This window comes from Melozone crissalis, unplaced genomic scaffold (genome assembly GCF_028551555.1).
Source record: "Melozone crissalis strain CALT ecotype California unplaced genomic scaffold, PUWL_Pcris_2 ptg000005l_1, whole genome shotgun sequence".
In the NCBI taxonomy this organism is placed as follows: Eukaryota; Metazoa; Chordata; class Aves; order Passeriformes; family Passerellidae; genus Melozone; species Melozone crissalis.
The window spans coordinates 44,398,215-44,420,284 of NW_026535783.1; the positions used below are offsets into that span (position 1 = coordinate 44,398,215).

The 22,070-nt window shown below is 34.5% G+C and overlaps 1 protein-coding gene across 22 annotated transcripts in view; it reads left to right on the forward strand.

Annotated features, from left to right (window-relative positions):
- PTPRD (protein tyrosine phosphatase receptor type D) overlaps window positions 1-22,070 on the forward strand; it is a 1,150,230-nt gene that overhangs the window by 462,737 nt on the left and 665,423 nt on the right. For all 22 annotated transcript variants that reach the window (XM_054282388.1, XM_054282398.1, XM_054282418.1 and 19 more), the window contains exon 6: window positions 7,828-7,876. The gene's annotated coding sequence lies outside the window, so the exon portion shown is untranslated. The remainder of the gene's footprint in view (window positions 1-7,827; window positions 7,877-22,070) is intronic.

Sequence of the window (22,070 nt, forward strand, 5' to 3'; positions counted from 1 at the left end):
AGAGACTTCTACAACCTCTCTAGGCAATCTGTTCCAATCACCTCTACAGTAAAGTTCTTCCTCATGTTCAGGTGGAACTTTCTATGCATCAGTTTCTGCCCACTGCCTCTTGTCCTGTTGCTTGGCACCATTGAGAAGAACCTGGTCCATCCTTTTGACTCCCCCATTTTAGATATGAATACACATTTTGTCTCTTCCCAAGGCTGAACCAACCTCAACATGAGATGAGGTCAATTGGTTTGAGCATGATGCTAATAAAGCCAAGGCCATCCCTGGATGGGCAATTCACTGAAGGGTTGGGCTCCATGATCCTTGAAGTTCAGGTTGCCCAGGGAGTTTTGGAGTCTCCTTCTCTGGAGACATTCAAAATCCACCTGGACACATTCCTGTGCTATTTTGCCTTGGCAGGGAAGTTGGATGATCTACAGAGGTCCTTTTCAACTCAAAATATTCTGTGGTTCTGTGAAACATCAAAACTGGGATGTTAGTATAAGCAATACTTATATAGCTACATTTATAAATGGACATTATGAAGGGAACTACTATGCTTAAAAGGCTAAGTATCTTACCACTCATTCATCTCATAGGATGACTTCTTCCTCCTCCTGTGAAACTCTAAATGATGTATTTTCTTAAAAATATTTAGCTTGCAGATTTCTTTTTGCTTGCAGATTTGATGAACTTTTAACTTGTTTAATTTTTTTTTTGTTTGTTTTTAGAAGAATGGAGTCAATTTTCTGTTAGTATAAAATAACATTATAACATTTAACTGGATTCTGTTAATTGTGGAATCAGTTAGGTTTTATATCTGTTCTTTCCAAGTTCCACCACTAAGTTTATATCATTAATTCGGCATGGGTTTTTGTCTTGCATCAAGTGAGATTATTATTTTGTTGATTTTGCCAAGTATTTTGTGGTGTGTTTGCTGATAAAGATGTATTTTTTCATAGTTAAGATTTGCAGAGGATATTTGGAAGGTGATGTTAGACTCAGATTTGATATTTAGTGATTCTAATACTCTATATTCCATAAGTTATCTGAATAAACCAGGATCTTTTAAATTCTTTACATACATTGACTTTATATATTTTGGAACTGCTTGGGAAATGGATTAACCATAAATGGAGATCTGTGTGATAAGACTATATGACTATTCCAACATTTGAGAGTAAAGCATGTGGGAGTGGCCTTTCTATATGGTCAATTAAAAGACGGACTGGCTTATGCTGATGTTACTTCTTTTTTCTGCTTTGTGTGCATATTGATTCAATAGAAAAAAAAACCTGCAAAAATATCAGATGAAAAAGTGCAATTAAAATATTATATAAAAGTTAAAACAGTTCGAAGGCAATGAAGTTTTAAATTTGCTTTACAAAGAATTAATAAATTTGAATTCTGATGACTAACATTTTTACATAATTGAAATTCCACCACAGTGTTAACTCTAAAAATTTATTCTAATTGGATGATAGAATCTCTAAAGAACAGGTTCAAGAACTGAATAACATGTAAACTGAAGGCTTAGAACAAATATTATAATTGCATATTTTTATTTTCAATAATGCAATTAATTTTATTACTCAGTGCATAGAGAAGTCCTGATTCATAAATAACTCATGTTACATGACATACTGTTGCTAATACCATTTTAGTTCTTTATCTGAAAAGAGACATTTCTGTTTCTTCCAGAGCTGCCTTTTCTCTAATAAGTGTCAGATGACAATATGATAACAGCCTCTAACAACCATCCTTGTACCTATTAGTACCAAGAGTTCACAATGTAATTGCATTCAGATTTTACCTTAAGGAGGTTTCAGCAGTTCTTCTTCAGCTACAGGTTTTTAATTTGTGAGTCATTTTTAAACCAATAAAATTGTTCCCAAATATATTTAAACTAAAAAAAATCTCCCTTTAGTAGTTTCAGTTCATATCTTTATGAATAAGTTAAAAAAAGGATTATGTTCAGTTCCTGTAAAGGTAATTAGTATGTTATACATTTGTTAATAAACTAATAGTCTCCGTTTTAACATCACGTTAAAAAGACAGTAACATAACTGGTATCCTGCACTTCTTGTGAACATCTGCAAATTTAAAGACCTAGACAACAACATGATAAAAAAGCCAAAACAGCTTTTTTCTAAGTACTGTTGTACTTCATCCCTTTCACGTCAGAATATGTTTGACTTCCCTGATCTCAATTTGTTGTTAAAAATGCTAGAAAGATAAAAGATGAAAGATGTTAGGATAAACTGATATGAACCATTCTTCCTCTGAAAATTATATAGAATCTCTCCAGAAGTGCTGACCTTTGTTGCCTATTTAAAATTAATTGCATGGTCATAGGCCTATAAAGAAGCTTTTGTTATTAAAGTGTGGATATTTACAATACATTTAAAGATACCTATATTTACATTCTTAACCCACAATACAGATTTTATAGACAAGCATTTCTGAAGGAATGTAAAACTAAAGTGACAAGCCACCTGCAACTTTGACTTTAAAATTACCAATATGGTGCTGAAAGCAAATATTAATGTCAGTGCAGCTTGAGGAAGATTCATACTGTTTATAAATGGTGATAATTATGAGAGAATTACTTTTACTGAAATGTTTTTTATGTTTTTGACTCTGTAAGTCCAATTTATTTACAAACTGCTCAAACATGATATTTTCCATGATGAGAAAAAAAGGAAATATTGTATAATTACAATTTCATTAATGGGGATGTAGGTGTACTATTACATTCTTTTAAGCAGACCAGTAAAGTGTGGATGAGATGTAGCCACCAACTGTTTGAAAAAATTACTTTCAGTTAACGAGGAGTCATTATTAATCATTTCAGCTGGAGAGTTCCACAGGGGGCTGTTTTGGCCATGCTGTTTTTCAGCATCTAAAAGAAAAGAGATTTGAATGACAGAAGAAACCATAAGCTTTAAAAATCTCTGGCTGATGGATAGCTGGGCAGGATTGCAAGTGCTCCAGAGGATAGGATTAAAATTTACAAAAATCCTAACAAATTATAGCAATTTATACAAAACAAGAGTGTGGAAGAAAAGTACAAGGATGCCATGACACAATGCACAAATTAAACAAAAATAATTGGATAGACTGCAGCAACACAAAATTTTAATGTAGCGTAATATTAAAATTTTTTTACAACATAGACAAATTCTTTAATAAATCCCACACTACTGCTTGTTGCGCCATCAAAATTTCACGACCTGTTCAAGCATACCATATCTCCTTTCCTGATTTCTCTATGCTCACGGTACTGCTTTTAAAGGCAAGTAGTGAAGGGGAAAGTGAGGATTCACACAGGCAAATAATAACAAGCTCTGTGTCTGAACATCATCAACACTGGAATCAAAGAGCATCTGCCTTGAAGGTCAGGTATAACCATTCCAGCATATAAACATTCCAGCATAGAAACAAAAGGAGCTAACAAATTAACACAGCAAGGAAAAATTTGTCTGTAACAGAAAACTTTTGACAGTATTGTCATGTAATGGATACAGGATCTTTGCTGTGGTTGGGAATCCCAAACTGCAATGTTACGGTGACAAGGCTGGATGGGTTTTCAGTATCTGCCAGGAAATGTATATGTGTTGTAATTAATATAATCTCCATAAAATAATTGAATTGCATATGGGTTTGTGGTTTTAGGCTTTGATATATGAACACCTGTATTTACTTACAAACCAGAATATTCCTTCAGGAGAATTAGAAAAAAGGATTCTATAATTTAATGGAACTTTTCAATTTCTTCAGGAGGCATGTTTTGTGTCTTTTGAAGAAATGTTATGAGATTGACAAAGGTTATGATTCAGCAACAATAGAAAAATGTTGTGAAATGTCTGTTGTCGGAATATTACAAAAATTAAAACACACAGATCAAACATAAAATTGGGAATAATAACATTTGGCATTTTTTTAAAGTGAAGGAGACACAGATATCAGGAAAATTACAGAGCAGTCCTAAATACAATGCATTCCTACTGTTCTTATATTAGGTTAAACTCAAATCTGTTTCCAGTTTTGAAAGAACTAGACAACACAATAGTCTATGTAACTATTACTGATCTCTTTTACATTATACTATTTTTCTAAAAATCTAAGAAATGGGAAAGGATCTTGTATTCATAGAATAATAGAATCATTAAGATTGGAAAAGATTTTAAGGCTAATCAAGTCCAACCTTTCACCAAGCACTGCTATGTTCCCCACTAAACCATTTGCCCAAGCACCGCACCCCACATGCTTTTGAACACTTCCAGAAATGGTGCAGCCCTGAGCAACCTCTTCCAGTGCCTGACCACCCTTTCAGTGAAGAAATTTTTCCTAATCTACAATCTCCCCTGATGAAACTAGAGGCCATTTCTTCTCTTCCCATCTCTTGTCACCTGGGAGAAAAGGCTGATCCCCCGCCTCACTACAACTCCCTTTTAGGCATTAGCAGACATCAGTAAGATCCTGCTTGAGCCTCCCTTTCTCCATGAAAAAAATTTAATATAATTTAGACATGAAAAAATAACTAGATATTGGTGCAAAAATCTAATTTACACTTAAACAAAATGTTTAAAATTTCTCCTTCATTGTCCATTTGGAACACCCTTAACTTTTAATTTTGTCCTCCTTTTGGAGTAGGTATCTCAGGATGCTAATAGTGGGAGTGAAATAAAATTTTGGACAATGTTTTTCCTAGGATTGGATTTAATTTTTCAAGTCTTTTGATACTTGGCAAAACCTTTGCAAAGAAAATTAGAATTAATGGGTGGTAGTAATACACACTGTTGGAATTCCTTCTGGAATTTGTCTTCGTATTCATCATCATAAAGTAGAGGAAATTATTTTCTATGCTGAATTATAAACAGTATTTAAAATTCTAATTGCAAAAATACCTTTGAAAACAACATTTTATTCCCTTCCCTTTTTTTTAACCTGATCTGTTGAAAAGGAAGTATAGAATCATTGTCCAGTACTGAGTCATCATGGAGTGATAGTTATTGCCTGGTAGTTCATATGGTGCCTTTTAAAAGGAGGAGGTATGAAAGGACTTTGAAAATGAAATAGTCTACTTAGTTAATGAACATTACCAGTGGTTTTTACTGAAGTGATAATCCCAATAGAATAAAGCATTTTCTTATTATAATAGCCTCTTTCTTGTTTTCTAAAGTTGTGATGATTGCAGGTTTGGTGAAATTTAAACAATTTTGTAAAAATAAGCTTTAAAAACTTGACAGTTATTGAAGAAACATCCTATAATAGTGGAAACTTGCTAAACATTTAAATTATTGCTGAATAATGTCCTTGAGTTATGTGTGCAAACTTAGAGAATAAATCACTTTTTATATTGAATGAAACCAAATTACTTCCAGGAGGCAGAGTTCCTGTTCTCTTTAAAGTACAATTAATTTCTGGCAATACAATACAATGAACTATCTTATTGATATTTTCAATTCATATAGAAAGAAATAATGTATAAAAATAGCATTTTCATCTAAACCTGAGAGTGCATAATTAAAACTCCCAAGATGATTTTACAGAGCAGGCAAGTTTGTGAACAAAGAGAGTTTGTAACTTTTCTGGATCAATATTTTAGTTCACAGCAGAACCAAGATTATGCTTAACGATTATTAGCATATAATTTCCCAATTTTAACTACTTGGAGGCCTTCTATGTAAGGATCAGAGTGCTGCCACAAATTAATTTTGTAGGGAAGGTAGTAATATAGAGGGTTTTTCACCCAATTTCAATTCTAGGTAACTTTTTTTCCTCCAGTTGGTTAAAACTAGAGCAAAATAGTCTAGCGTAATTGTCCCCACAGAGATTCAAAATAATAAAATAGAAAAAAGTTGTAGAGACTTAAGTTAATTTAGACTCTTAAGACAGTGCTTTCAAAGTATATTTAGCTTGAGAGGTATATTTTCACTTGCACTGTGATTCTCCTATCAGATTTCATATACTGCTGCTGTTCTAAGACAAGGAAGGGGAAGAGAAATAAAAAATATCAAATTTTTTTGTGAGAAAAGGTTAAACTATTAAAATAAGAATTTTGTTGGCTTGTTTGGGTTCTCCTTGCTTTTTCCCCCTAGCCAAATAGTAACAATATTGCATGATGACTTCTGCAGAGACAACAGACAGCAGGTTGAGAGACCTAAGACTAAATGTATTTTTATGGTGGGAATTCTGAGGTTTTAAACTTGAAGACATTGATGAGGTTCTGCTCAATTTTCCCTGATAAATGTTCAGCTCAAACCCTAGTTAGAAACTAAAAGCAAAAAACTAGACTATTTTAATATAAAGAAAGGGTAAATAGATATATTTTTATCCTCATATTATTTTTTTGAATGTGTAAAATCCTTTGGGAAAAAAATCTGCTAATCTTTGAGCCATGAAACCAACCCCAAACCAACAAACAAACCCAACATCCAAGAGTAATCCCTCAAAAACAAACAAACAAGCTAACAAAACAACCATTATAAAAAAAATAAACCAACAACCAAAAAACCCCACAAATCTAATTTATGTAATACAAACACCATGGAAAAATTGTTAAAACTTGGCAAGACTGCAAGAACTGAATGGATAATCTGTTAAAAGGATGTCTTGAATAATCTTAAGATTACAGAGGCATACATGCTTCCTCCAAAGCATGGAGATTACCAATATAGTATCTTATATTCTCCTTTTATATGTTAATTATCATTAGCATAAAACTAAAATAAATTCTATATTATGTTTATGTAATTTTTCTATGTATCTTTCTTTTCTACTATCCAAAGAGACATATTTTTATTTTCTGTATTTTCTGATATTTATTTACCAGATTTTAAATTTTGAGCATTAATCTTCATTAATGTTGCACTGGAAAGAGAATAATGCCTGTAGAAAAAAAGTTGGAAAGTAATTTGCTGTAGGAAAATCAATTTTAGATTGTTTTTATTAAGCTAATGTGTAACCTCAAACCTTATTAATGGAATAACCATGGTTATAGTATTGATAATTTTAACAAATCTAAGCAATTATAAAGAAATGCATCCAGTTCCATGAAATGAATGTTAATTCAATGATGAATCATTTGTATTTGATGATCATAAAGGAATTTGCTGCACTAATCTGTTTTCTTCCTCTGCTTTTATAGAAAGCTTTTCCTCTTTGCATCCCCATATTTACAAACATCTATGTCCAATAATCAGTCAGCAATAGTCAGATTCTATTGCTTCTGCCCTGATGCATTTTCATCAGTCATCACAAGGCATTCTGGCCCCTTTCAAACAGGAAAATATATCCTTTTTTATTATTTTAATTGTTTTGATTTCTCCCTCCTAGAACTGAAATCCTAAAATATGGTCTGATGTTTTTTATTACTTTCTAAACATAAAAGTAATTTGTTTTCCAAAAGAAATTTTTATGTTCAAATAAACTTCTCAAGTCATAATTTAAATTGCTCTGGTGTGCCATAGGAGTTCTTCTATCCAGATGTCCCTGGAGTTTACTGGTGTCCACAGAAATTCACAAATTTTAATTTCCAGGAGAGAGCTTAAAATTGATTTTCTTCAAAACACTGTTGGGGTGTAGGGAGAGGAAGATTGAACACACTTGAAAGCTTAAGCTTTTATTGGGCTGCTTTTCTGACATCAAATGTGCTTCTTTCAGACTGTACTATTTGAGGTTTAAGTCAATTGATATTCATGTGGCGTATATGTAAGTTAATTATTTGTGGTTTTTACAAGAATTGAACAAGCATTTACTTGTTTTGTTGTATATCTAATGTCTGACTATTTTATTGTCAGTGGTGATAGAAAGCTTTTGTTTTGTATTTTTCAGATCTCAGGATAGAGTTGTTTTGATTGTGTTCCAAACCTGCAAGCTCAGGGTGAGTAATAAGTTTTGTTATTTCTTTATCCTGAATTGGAATGGTTCTGTGAATAATTATGATCATATTTCGTCACACATAAAAAGCCCAAAGAAGTCCCACCGAGTCTGTGATAACATTAACCAGTAATATCAGTGATTAATTAATCTCTATTTGTTTCAAGATATTGTGAGGAAGAAGTTTTTTAGGCTTACCTCATAACAATAAAATGAAATTGTTCGTGTTTTGTTTTTTTGTAGTATTTTAACATCGTTTGACTGAAGACATCATTTCATAACTGTACTTCAATGCACTATGTGTAATTTGAACATTTTGCATTTTGAGACTTACATTAACACAGGCATCAAACAGAAAATGATGTAATTTCAGAGAGAGAGAGATAGCATGAACCAAGGAGACAACGATCTGCAAAATGACAGAGGTTCTCCAGTTGTAAACTGCATTTCTGTACATTAAATAACTGGTGAGAAACCCTCTTTTGGGAGTGAATCAGGGCCAAGCAGCAGAAAACAGTAATACAGCCATGTTACAGGTTCTATCAAAATTATTTCTCACTGTCAGGATTTTTATCTTACAATGTGAGGGATAAGACAGATACCTGTTGTAATGAAAACTAAAATGACTGAAAACCTATGGTTGCCATAAATCAATTTTTATGCTTTTCCATAAACTTAAGTTTTTTGAGAAATGTTATGTTTACCATGAAGTCAATTGAACAAAACACAATGATATTTAGCATGTTCCTGAAATAATTTAATAAGTAATGCAATAAAGCTATTGAGGCAAACAAGCCTAAACAGGTTACCAGAGTATTCTCCTGTGTTTTAAGCTCGTTTCGTAATATTAGACTTAACAAAGTAAAGTGCTTGTTTCATAACAAGGGACAATATGATTAGCATGCAATTGAGATCAAACTCTTGAGTAAACCTTATTTGTACAACACAAATAGCTGTCATACTGTGCATAGATGGGCAGCAAACAGCACTTCTAGGCAGTGGAAACTAAACCCAGGAGAGCACATCTGTCAGCTTTGCTTTGTGTTTCCACTCACTGTGTGAAGGTAGTAGGTCAGTTTTTCCATGCTGCTACTTTTGTATTGAGTTGCAAATTTTTTATGGCATATTTCTGTTTCAAAGGCTTCTTGTGAAAGCCTAAAATTTAAAATTTTGTGTTATCAATTAAAAAAAATAATGTAAAATATTCTTCCTTAATATTTAGGCAGCTCTGGTGGACTTTGTTTTCGTTTTGTTTCTGCTGGTTTTCCATGAGTTTATTTCTTGTTCATTTGCTCAGTCCTTCAGAATGAGATTGATCATTGCTATCCCATAATTCTTTATAAGTAAGCAAATCTACTATCATCACAACTGCTAACTGTATAGATAATGCTTTGTGAAGTTTGTTAATTTCTGGTGGTTGAGGAAACACTGTCAGCGTTTAATAAAAATACACTGAAGTCACTGTTAGAGAAGCCTCACTATAATTCTGGTATATTAGTTAATATATGATTCCTGGTAACATTTTCCTCTTATGTTTTGACAAACTGGTGCTATAAAATACACGCAAGCATATATGTGTGCGTTTATTGTGTGTAATAAAGCTTGATTTTCAAAGAAAGTATACAAAGACAATGGTATATCATGGTTTGAGGAGCTTTTATTTTACAGACTTTTGTGGGTATGAATACAGGAGGCAGCTAAGCTAACTGCATTAACTAATTAATATATATAATAAAATTATGGTAAATTAACAGGGAGGAGGATTTGATATTAAAAAAAATAATACAAATAGACCTCCCCAAGCAATACAAAAGAGAAATCATTAACTTTTGAGGGAAAATCCAGGAAAAAACCTCTCAAACCTTCAGAAAACAAAAAAAAAAAGAAGAAGAAAAAAGCCACAAACCCACAAAAAACCCAATTTGCCTCTTCTTTAAATTGGATCACTTAAGTTCAGCCTAGTTGAAGCAATTAAAAAATGCATCTGGTAGGGATTTAATATGTAAGAGGGCTCTTTTCCAACATTATCATCTTACCAATCTACTTAAAATAGAAAGATAAATAGTCTAATTAATTCCTTGCTTGAATTAATAAAGTTCAATTATGGCAGTAAAGCATGGGATTCTCCTCAGCATTGTTTGTAAACTGTATGTACAGCAGATTTTTAAATTGTTTTATTGGAATGAAATTTATATACATAAAAGTGATCCAGCTGACTGAAGTAGAACAGAGCAGCAGAACAGTAGAACAGACAATGGGCATTAAAGCTACTAGGCATTAAAGAATCCTTGAAAAATTTGGATCAAAACCATGCTTGGTTGAGTTAGAATTTTAAAGAAATATTTGTGGTGTGTCTGATTTAATAATTTATTATAATAACTCTAAAAACAGGACACGCAAAGCTAAGAAATACTAGTACTGATTTTCTAAATCTTACTGAGTTGTTTCCCTTTTTTCTGATAATGATGTTATATTATGTATATATTTAAGAAATTTTACCCAATAAATAAATAATTTCAAATGTCTTCTTTACTTAAGAATTACATGATTGTTCTCATGGAGATTTGAAAAAAAGGAAAATTAGCTGATAGAGAACTAATGGATGAAAATAAATATTTCACTGGAAAATGAATACCAGAAACTTATCCAACATTATGTCAAGGTCCTGTCCATGCCAACCTCTAATGGCAGTATTTACATTTTTATACAAAAGAAATAAATAACAGTTAAAAATAAATAAATCTAAGTAAAAGAAAGCACCCACAAAAACAAAAACATAAACCCAAAAAAATAATTTTTCTCTGCTTTACTTATTTTTACCATTTTTTCTAGTTCTCTCATAGTTTATTTATGACTTTTTTAACTCCTTTGATATACTTTTTTATCTGTTGCCTCACGTGATTAAAAAAGGAAAATAAAATTTCAGGACTATGGCAAATTTTCTCAAAAAATCTACAAATCAGCAACTTAAATTTGCAAATATTCCTTTAGAAGCAAATATTTATTTAAAAAAAATATACAGTAAAAGAAAGCAAAAAACATCAGTTTCCTGACACCTTGTGGATGATATGAGATGGTATGAGTCTGTAAGGGGCAGCATGGGATTTCAGAAGTTTTGAAGGATGTGTCTCTCCATTCAGGACGTTAAGCAACTGAATCAATTCTGCTAACTTTCCATAGTTGTCTTTTTCACCTTTTTGAAAGCAGTGGCAGGAAGGAAGTAGACATGAAGAGTGAGCTTGAGTTTTATTGTACGTTCAGCTTGTGATGTCTAGTTCTCCAAACTGACACTTATGAAAATAATTTCCGTCAACCTGTGTGTGTGACAATATTTCATCATCCCAGAAATACCATAATTTTAATTTTTTATAACTTCTTATATTTTTATATGATCTAGAAAATCAATATAATAGCAAACACCAATTTTTCAATTTTAAAATTAATCTTTTTGAAGACAGACTTTGGAGACATAATCTCAAAATGCCATTTAACATGCATTCCTCTGAGTCGTGTATCACAAATTATCAGATATATTTCTATAAGTATGCTTGTATGTTAGCTGGAAACACCTTGACGCTAATAACTACATTTAACATTGTATTTGGAGAACACTTTACTTCTGATTGCTTATTTACATATGAATGGATGAAAATAAATACAAATAAGTATGGACATATATATTTAAAAGCATATTAGTGTTCCTGAATGCATTCAGATTTGATCCTGCATAGTCTCTGAGTGCATTTTTGCTTTATAGATAGTCAAGTATACATGCATACATAGAAATGTGTATTTATGCATTTCTAATGTGTAAAGTAGTACTTTCTTAAAAGCACTGTAAAAGTGCTTAACCACTTGTTCTTTTTAATGTAAATTTTTAGCATAAGGGCAATAAAACATAGAGAAGTAGTACAGCAAATTTGTCTTTTAATAGTTTTCATCCTGGGTTCACTAATGTGTGAAAATTTATGGACAGATTTTTTGCATGTCATATTATATGTAAAAGTAAAAGGTTGTATGTAAATTGCAAGTAAGTTTGGGAGTTCTTTCACTGTTCTTTTCTGGGGTTTTTTTGAAGTCACAAAAAATAACTCCTTCTAGAAAAATTCTATCTTTCTTAAATATTAAAATGTACCACCTAAAAAAATTATTTACTTTATTTGAAACACCAAATAGTCACTACATTAGTTTTTTCATTAAGGAATAGGACCAATGCAAGTTAACCAACTTGGATAAAATGTGACATGGAAAACAAAAACCCATTACACTGAAAACACTTTCTTTTTCTAATAAGGATACTTGGAAAATATTGATTAAAAAGTCCTACCATGGCCGCAGCCTAGGGCAAATTATCATTAGAATGACAATATGCAATCTTGATTATATTCTCTTGTTTACCTCTGAGAGTGCCATTGCATCTCTTGGGAGTATGATTATTTCTGAAATTAAAATCAGCTTTAAAAGAAAAGGTAGCTTGAATCTAATTTTCAGATTGATAGAGCTAAACATACAATGAGAGTAAATCTCTTCTAATGTAAACCAGAGACCAACATTATAACCCTCATGACTTTTCAATGCTGATTATATCCTGTTCTTTACAAAGAACTTTGCTAGTTTTCGGCCAGTGATGGCTTAAGGGACAGGACTTGTGGACAAGAGACAGGGCTTATCCTATGTAGCTGCAAAGGAAACAAATTTGGTTGAATCTAAAGGAAGCTAAGCAAGGAAGAAATACTGGTGGTATACATCTAAATGGGCATAAATTTTGGAATAATTTTCTCCAGTTAAATTATTTGATGGGTGGGAGACATGGCTCTCCTTTGACATACTAGAAATCACTTGTAATGGACACAGTAGTGGGCTCAATTATCAATGGATTATTAGAAATGTTCCTAGACTGATTTTCTAAAATATCTTTGAACTTCTTTATCAATTCACAGCCATCCCATTAAACACAAATTTTCTTGGTTGTTTTCAGGATATGGGAAATAGGAAGAAATATTTTTAACTTATTAGCTTGTATTTATAAGCTGTATCAGTATCTGCTTATGTAAGACTAGAATTATTCCTTTTTTACAAAGGGTATGGAATAGGAAGTGTAAATTATAAGTTAAAGGTAAAATTTCCTCTTTCATCCAGCCCCTAACATTATTACAGAAATATAAAACAGAGAGGACCTAAAATTCAACACAGCAAGAAGTTTTGCTTTTATATTAGAGATCTACTAACTCTCCAAAGGAAGATATTTCTGCCCAAGACCAAAAGATACTGTACAAGCATTTTGTAATGCTGCAAGAGACAGGTCATCCTCAGGACAACTGGTCTCCCTACCAGGTAGACAGGGACATGGAGCAGCATAGCTTCCCCCTGTAATCCAGGAGAACACAATTAGTGACCTGTTGAGATACTTAGATGCTCTTCTTATGTCAATGGGACCAGAAAGTATCCATCCTAGGGTGATGAGGAAGCTGGAAGAGCTCACCAAGCTAGTCTCCATCACATTTCGTCATTCCTGGCTCACCAGGGAGGTGCCAGACAACTGGGAACTATGCAATGTGACCGTCCACAGGAAGGGCTGGAAGGACACTGCAGGAAACTATGGCCCTGTCAGCCTCACCTTGGAGTGGCCAGGTTATGGAACAGATCATCCTGAGTGCCATCACTCAGGACCTACAGAATGGCCAAGGGCTCAGACCCAGCCAGCACGGATTTAGGAGACTGCCTGGCCAACCTGATCTCCTTTTATGACCAGATGTCCCCATCTGGTCCTCTGAAGAGGGACGTGTACCACTGGATAGATGGGCCAAGTCCAATGACATTAGTCCAAGTGCCAGGTCCGGCACTTTGGCCACAACAAACCCCAAGCAGCACTACAGGCTGGGACAGAGTGGCTGGCCAGTGGCCAGGCAGAAAGGGCCCTGGGGGTGCTGGTGACAGCAGCTGAGCATGAGCCAGCAGTGCCCAGGTGGCCAAGAAGGGCAATGGCATCCTGGCCTGTGCCAGCAATGGTGTGGCCAGCAGGAGCAGGGCAGGGATTGACCCCCTGTACTCAGCACTGGTGAGGCCATACCTTGAGCCTTGGCCCCTCAATATAGGAAAGGTGCTGAGGTGCTGGAGCATGTCCGGAAAATGGCAAGGAGGCTGGTGAAAGGTCTGGAGCACAAGTCCTGTGAAAAACCATTTGGGGAACTGGGGCTGTTTAGCCTGGAGAAACGAAGGTTCAGGGGAGACCTCATCACTCTCTACAACTTCCTCAATGGAGGGTGCAGCCAGGTGGGGGTTGCCCTCTTCTCCTAGGTTTGGACTGGATATTAGGGAGACATTCTTCATAGAAAGTGTGATTGGACTTGGAATGGACTACCCAGGGAAGGAATGGAGTCACTATCCCGGGAGGCATTTAAGACTGGATGTGGCACTTAGTGCCGTGGTCTAGTTGATTCTGTAGTTAGAGAATCAGTGATACACACTATATCCCTGAAGTAAATTATAAAATTACATTACAGATTAATCTGAAACTTTTATTTTAGTTAAGAGTAACCATTTATTTTCTGTTCTTAAAAATAAAAAAAGGATAAAAGGGGAAAGAAAAAGGAAAGAAGGGAAGTAATGATGCTTGAATAGCTTTTGGGGTTTTATAAATCTGCGAAATATTCTTTAGATTTTTTTTTCAAAACCTAATAAAAAGACTTCTATTAATGTTTGTGGCCTGCAAATTAAGTACTTTTTCATGCACTTCTAATGAACTTGATCTGACTTGAACTTGTCAGTCAGATCAAAATACTTTATTTTTGTAGGCATGCAGGTATTTATACCTTTCACATGCATTATTTTCACTGGGCTTGTACAAAATCCAAAAAAAAATAGTCACAAGTTTATGCTACTACTTTGCATAAATTGAAAGGAGGATGAAATTTGCCTAATAAATATCTAAAGAGCTTTATAAATGCTATATGCAGTATCCAATTTACTGCTTTACACATCGGGAACTAGAATTCAATCCATTCTGTTGTGTCTTTTATTTTCTCTATATATTATTTTTGTAATGAAAGCAGAGAAATGGTAACTTTACCCACTGCACTACTGAAAGTGTTGTTAAAGCACAAGTTTATCAGAGATTTCGTAATTTAAAATTCACACTGAAAATAGAGAGTTGAAAACAGAGAATTAAAAATAGACTGAGTATTTAGACAGTTGCTAGGCTATTGGACACATGCTTCAAATGATAATGTCCTGTCTTTTCATCTTCATCCAGCTTCTGCTCATGAATGAAACAAATTTTCTCAGAGAATAATCTTCTTGAAAAGTACCTCACAAATTGTCAAAAATTGTGGACCTATAAAGAGTTGAGCTGAAATCTGGACAATATTTGTTTGAGGAAGTTGCAAAATAAGCAAACTTTTTTCCATTTCATACACAATTATAGTTGATTTTCAGAAGTTAAATCAGAAGCTGTCATGTGAAAATACATGTCCAACAAGGCATTTTCTCAATATTAGTATCCCTGAACAAATGTTGGACAAAACCTTTTATTATCTTATTATCTTTTCTCAGGGGAATGTATTCTTTTGAGTGTGTTCATGTGCATGTTCTGTTGAAGAGTTTTCCTGAATCTTTATGCTCAGTAAGATATTTTATAGAAATAAAACCTGAAAAATTGCATAATGAAAAAACCCCCTTATATATGGGATGATGGGTCCCACAAAAGCATTTCATTTCCGGGACAGATGGAGGACAAAATTCTTAGTGGTTCATTTTGAAAGATTTGTCCAATAGGTTACTCACATTCATTTGGGAATTGAGTACAGTAAAATCTGATCTCAACTGAGTATTTCAAAATTTTTATGAGAAAATCATGTATCATGTAAACAAATACACACCTAACATTAGTATTAGTCCTGAACAAAAGACTGTTAAATTATTTTAATTCATAACTCCAATTAAGAATAGTGTTTTGAATAGATGCATCAAAGACCACAAAACAAAATCTAAGCCAGGTCAAAGATTCAGCTGTCTCAGCATGACTTGTCTAGTGGTGCTTGGCTGCAAAGATTTAAGTGATTTTTCTTCTGCACTAGCTTCCATCTTGTGTCAGTCTGACTGTCTGTTCCACTCAGCTCACTGTATTACACTGAAATGGAAAAGTGAGAAAGGATAATGAAGAAATCTGAAAACACTTCAGATCCTTGTAATTTTAGATTTCATTACTGAGTAAAGTTTCTAATGTGGCAAAAAAAGGTAAAGTTGGTCCGTGGCAAATTCAATCAATCTTTTAAATACAAAAAAAAAAAAAATTCATTTCAAAAATGAAATTCCATAGAAATTTTAATCTCATTTAAAATTTAAAGTGACTAGAGAGGAGAAAAATAAAGTACATGTCATGTGTTGTGTATTTCTAGCGGTTCCTTCCAGTACAATCCCTTCCTTCCATGTCCTCCAGTCCACTGGCATCTGCGTGGTGATAAATTGCTTGCAGCACATCTGAATATACAACTTGAATAGGTGTATGCAGCTTCGAGGATACTATTTTCTTTTTTGTTTCTCCCTCATGACATATTAAAATTAAGGAATTTATATACTATGATTTGCCCTTTTGAACTTTGATAACCCTCACAAAGTTTATCAATGTTTGTGTCTGAACTGAAACTTGGTATTTATTTAGACTATGTGTATACTCAGAGACCAAGATTAACCTTATGCTGGATCATTTTATCAATAATGAGGAATTAGGAGAAGAAAATAGAGGTAGCCTACATTCAGAAGCAACATTGATGTTTATTCATGTCTGCAAAAGTCTTTCAACAAAAAGCAGGTAATTCTAGAGGTAATAACAGAGGAGATTTCATTGTGTGACTGGGTGGAATTCAACATCCCATATGTCTGCTTTACATGACAGATTATTAATAAACTGCCACTGTCATCAGGAAATACCAATTGGCAGTGACTGCCCTTTCTGAATTAAATTTTTAGAAGTATATTCTTAAGTATTCTTGCTCTCTAATACACTTTCTTTTGGTGCAAGCCATTCACTTTATGCAGAAAATACACTTGGTTCTTGTGACATATAGATTGAAAGAAAATACACAACAGGATAGTAGCACACAAATCAACTTTACTCATTTTGCTATGCAGAAAATGAGGACTGGAGAAGATAGGGCTATTCTTGTACCTGGACATATGGAAAAGGTTATGGGAAATATTCCAACTCATAGTAGAAATCAGACTTCTCTAAACAGAGAGACACAGGCATATTGTTAATAAATTATAGGGTTTTCATACTTTAGAGGTTTTTTACTTGCTTCCAAAATCACTGCAAACCCCTTTGCTGATCAATCACAGTGAAAACCTCATAAAATTTCCCTTAATCTTAGATATAGGTTATACACAGATATACTCTGGATAATGAAATATCAGATAATCCTTTCACCAAGAGTAGTTCTTTATGAAGTAAGGAGTGAAATTATTGCATAGTATGAACAACATATTGTTAATTTGATGCCTATTTTGTTGCATATTTATGCACTTTGAGAAGATTTTCCTATTAAGATATATGTCTTCTCTCTTCAAATTCCAAAATATTTAGGGTGAAATAGTAGGATTAATATGCAGTGCCTAACATGTGCAAAAGAATCTTCTGTGAGGGACTGCCTTGGAAGAGAGCAAGGAAAAGCTTCATCCTGAAATGAAATTCAGGCTACATTAATTAATTCATCTTAAACTAACCAAAAGCATAGATGCAAATGAACATATATTTTTTCCCTTTTTCTTTTTCATTTTCATTTTCATTTTTTCTTTTCTTTTGCTTCTTTTATGGTTTTCCTTTTGTTTTTCCTTTTGCTTTTCCTTTCTCCTATACTTTTCCTTTTGCTTTTCTCTATATCAGGTACAGGATTATATGATAGAACTGTAAAAGAGCAAGATTGGGCCATTGTCAGAGTAGCATCTGCAATTGTTTTCCTTCTACGTGAAAAATAAATTTCTCTGTATGTTTAAGGCGTTAGTTCATATCAGCTCTGCTACTCATAAGGAGAGAATTGAAGTAATTTTCTTCCATCTATATCTCTTTTTAATTGTATGAAGATCTATGATAACAGTGATCTAGGAATGTTGAAGTTAATATAATTGGTAGGAGTTGAGTGGAGGCATATGTCCTTTACAGAGGCTCTTTGATATTTGTGCTGCTGCCTTTTTAAAGTAGAAGAGAGGAAGAAGGAGCTCCAAGACAATGTGAAGCTCTCACCACCAAGTATGAATATCCTGCCACAGACAGGGACACCTTTCACCAAAACAGATTGCTCAAAGCCCCTGACGTTGAAATAGTTTTAGGGGGACATTCACAACTTGGGGCAACTTATACAGTGTCTCACCACCTTCACAATAAAAAAAAAATTCTTGTTGATGTCCTGTCTCATTAATTATTTACTCTTCTGAGTCATTTAGAACAAAAATAGACTAATCTTTCTAATATCTATGAGGTTTCCCTTTTTGTCATTCCTAGAAATTACATTTTTACGTAATTTTCCATAGGTATCAATCTTGACTTTATATTCGTCCCCATACATCTGAAAGTATGCCTAGTTTCTGGGGAAAAGATGACTGAAAAATATGAAACACTTTTCTTTTTTAATTCCTTCTTTTTTTGGCTGCTCTGCTGCAGCTCCTTTATACTTACCCATTTCCAGACATTTTAAACATGGAATCTACCTTAAGTATCTTAAAGAGCTATGACTATCATTAGTGTATTTTTAATGTATTTTTTTCCTCTGGCTTTAATGTGGTAAAGAAATGCTGCAATCTCAGGAAATCTTCACCCTTTAGAATAAAACCAACTCCTTCTCCAGGTAGCGCAGGACACAAGTTTTTACCTGCAGTTTCAAAGAACGGTTATAACTATGCTCATCAATTTTAATTAAATTTTCTGTTAAATTTTAGAAACCATGAAATTTCAGTAACAATTCCAGTAACCAAAAGTTACTGCTGTTTGAAATAATTTCTTCTTTTTTCTTCATGGTTTGATTTGCCAGTCTCAGAAGAGGACAATATTTCGGGAAAGAGCGGGGTAAGAGTGTCCAAATACCACTACGTGCAGTATACATATTTAAGCAGTTATTAATGTGCATACAGGATCCTAAATTACCTATGAAAAATATCTAATGCAAGATCTTGGCTAGCCTCAGTAGCTCATGTCATCTGGGAAGGAAATGTAGCCTGAAAAAACCCGGAAAATCCCCAAACCTTCCTTCCAGTCACCCCTCACCAAACAAACAAAAAAAAATTCGAACAAGGTAGAAAAACATTGTACCAATTTTATCAGTTTCACTCATTTCTGCTGCCTGAACATGAGAGAGTTTAAACCAAAGGAAATATACATTGGCATGAGATGTTCCTAGACAAGAAGCTGTTTCTGAAAGTGTATTACAGATTTCAGCCTGTATGCCCCCATCCACCAAAACCATGGGCATGATTCTGAGTGCAGAGATAACTCAAAGGCTTCTTCCTAATGAGTTCCTTCATATCCAGCAGGATGTCCATCAGGTTTGCCTCTTTTTATTCCTATTAATTAGCCATTAGGCTTTTTTTCCTAGGTACTTTTGAACCAATTAGAACAAAAAAAAAATGGAAATAGAGATTATGAAAAATGTAGTAGATGTTATTTCTCCTGACCAGACATCCACCCCATCATAAGACAGAAGAACATTCTCCTCCAGATTCTAATCTTTAGCAAATGTTCTTCCTAGTGTTATGATCATTTTTCTTCTCTACTTCTTTGGGGTATTTGAGCCTGATGCCTTAAGTTTTAGCTTTCATATTTTCATATGCTCTCAAGGCGTCAAGCCAATATTCCATTTGCTGACCTTTTAAAACAAAAGCAAAGACAAAGAAATGCTCTGTGCAAAAATTCTGTATGTTGTGTCATGCCAGCTCTATGTTCCTTTCCAATCAAAGCAATCTACTCATTCATAGAGTAAAAGAAAGAGATCCTGATAATTAAGAACTTTGAATTGTGTTCTTTTTATGTTGCTTGGTCTGTTCTGATTGATCATTATTGCTCTCAGCTCCTTTTCCCTATGAAAAGATTGACATCTCAATGCTGTGGTGATGGCCCTCAAGAAATATCTTGGCAGCTGAAGGAGTTTCATTTTGTTTCAGCCTAGCAAGTCAATCTGAAAATAAATGCCCAAAATGCAATACATGGATGTAAGAGTGACACTTAAACTGTATAAGTCATTATTAGTCACTGTATTAAGTGTGGATTTCAAAGACAATTCACTGTCTAGGCAACATAGTAATCTAAATCTTTTTAAGTACAGATCTTGAGCATCAGTATCTGATTCAGTCACAACCACACTGCCACAAACCTGCAGTTATTTATCAGGAAAGAATGACAGCAGAAGATTTGGCATGGTGACTTGTGCGCACAGCATGTTTGGTCCCATGAACAGGGTGAAAGGCAAATAACAACCCCTTCAGCTCAGTAACAGCTGGTGCATGACATTCTCCTTGTTACAGACCATGAGGACTCTGATGAGATGTGTGATCTATCACAGAATATTTGTCATATCTACATCAAATTTACACGTTCCTTAGTTAAGACGTGGTCATTTTTACTACCCTTACCTTTTTCCCATTCTTTAACCATATACAGTAGAACTATGATAAATGCAGCAGCATGTTTCTTTTACTTTCTCTTTCTTATATGTATAAAGTGTCTCTAATTATAGAAAACACAGCAACATTGACATGAAAAACTAGAAAGGAAAGCTGTTGTGGGTATTAGCTGAAGAGGTAGAAGTAGATCAAGTCCTGTACATGAGTGCCCTGATGAATCATGGTGATACATATTACTACAATCACAGAATGCTTTGGATTGGAAGACAATAAAGATCATCTAGTTCCAACTCCACTGCCAAAGACAACACCTTCACTAGACCAGATTTCTCAAAATCCCATCCAACCTGGCCTTTCAAATATTCAAGTATGAACACACAACTTTTTTGAGCAACCTGCTAACAATATCATGTCACTCTTTGTAAACCTCCGGTCCTCCATCTGTGAGATTATTTTAAAAGGTCTTATGATACTCCTTTTCGCTGAGGTGACACAAAGAAAAACTTGACAAAAGTTTCTGGGAGATTACAAAACAAATTACTGGCAAATCTTAGAAGATCAGGATTTTGGCAGAATTTAAAACAAACATTCCATTTCATAAAACATTAACTCTAACCAAAAAAGCTTTAAATTAACCAGATTTCAGGAATGGCAAATTAGGAGAAGAGAAGGAGAGAAAGAAAGGATGAGAGAAAGAAAGGACAAGAGAAAGAGAGAATAAAGATGTAGCTACTGCCTTGGATCTGGGGTGGGGCTTCATTTGCTGTAAAATCCAAGGACTATAAAAAGGACTGTGACCACAGTCATTGCACAATGGCATTTATTGCCCTGGCTTCCTGTGGCCATGCCTTACCCTACCCAGTTCTCTGACCACTCTGGGGCTAGGTTGGGCCTCCAGAGTGGGGTGTGGGGTGCTCCTTTCAGTCTTCCAGGTGTGCCAGTGACTGACAGCTGGACTAGAACCTCCAGGCAGGTGGGGTGCAGAGTGGTGCACTACTACACTCTCCTCAGAACTTGTCCTGTCCCCTGCACTTCAGTTGTTTGAACCAGTAATCATTTTCTCCCAGTCTCCCACACACCCACAGTAAAGAATTTATTTTAAATATCTAATATAAACTATCTCCTCTTTTTGTTTAAAGCTATTTCCACTTGCTCTATCACTGTCAGTGCATGTATATAGTCACTCTCCCTCTCTTTTAGAGACTAGCCTGCTTTAAGCACTGAAAGGCTCAATGGCACCCCCATAGCCTTCCCATCTGCAGGCTGAAAGCCTCCAGCTCTGTCAGTCTCTTCATCAGAAGGGTGTTCCAGCCCTTTGGTCCTCCAGGACCATTTTTGTGGCCCTTCTCTCTCTGACACGTCCACATCTTCCTCTTGTTGGTGTCCCAGTCCTGGATCACCATCATCTCAAGGGGGCAGACTAGAAGGGGAATCTTCCCTTGACCTGCTGGCCATTTTTGTTTTGATGCAGCCCAGGATGCTCTTGGCTTTCTGGACTGTAAGCACACACTGGCTGATGTCCAGCTTCCCTTCACAAGAACTGTTCCTCATAGCGATGCTCTCAATGTGTCCTTCACCCAGGCTTACCCATG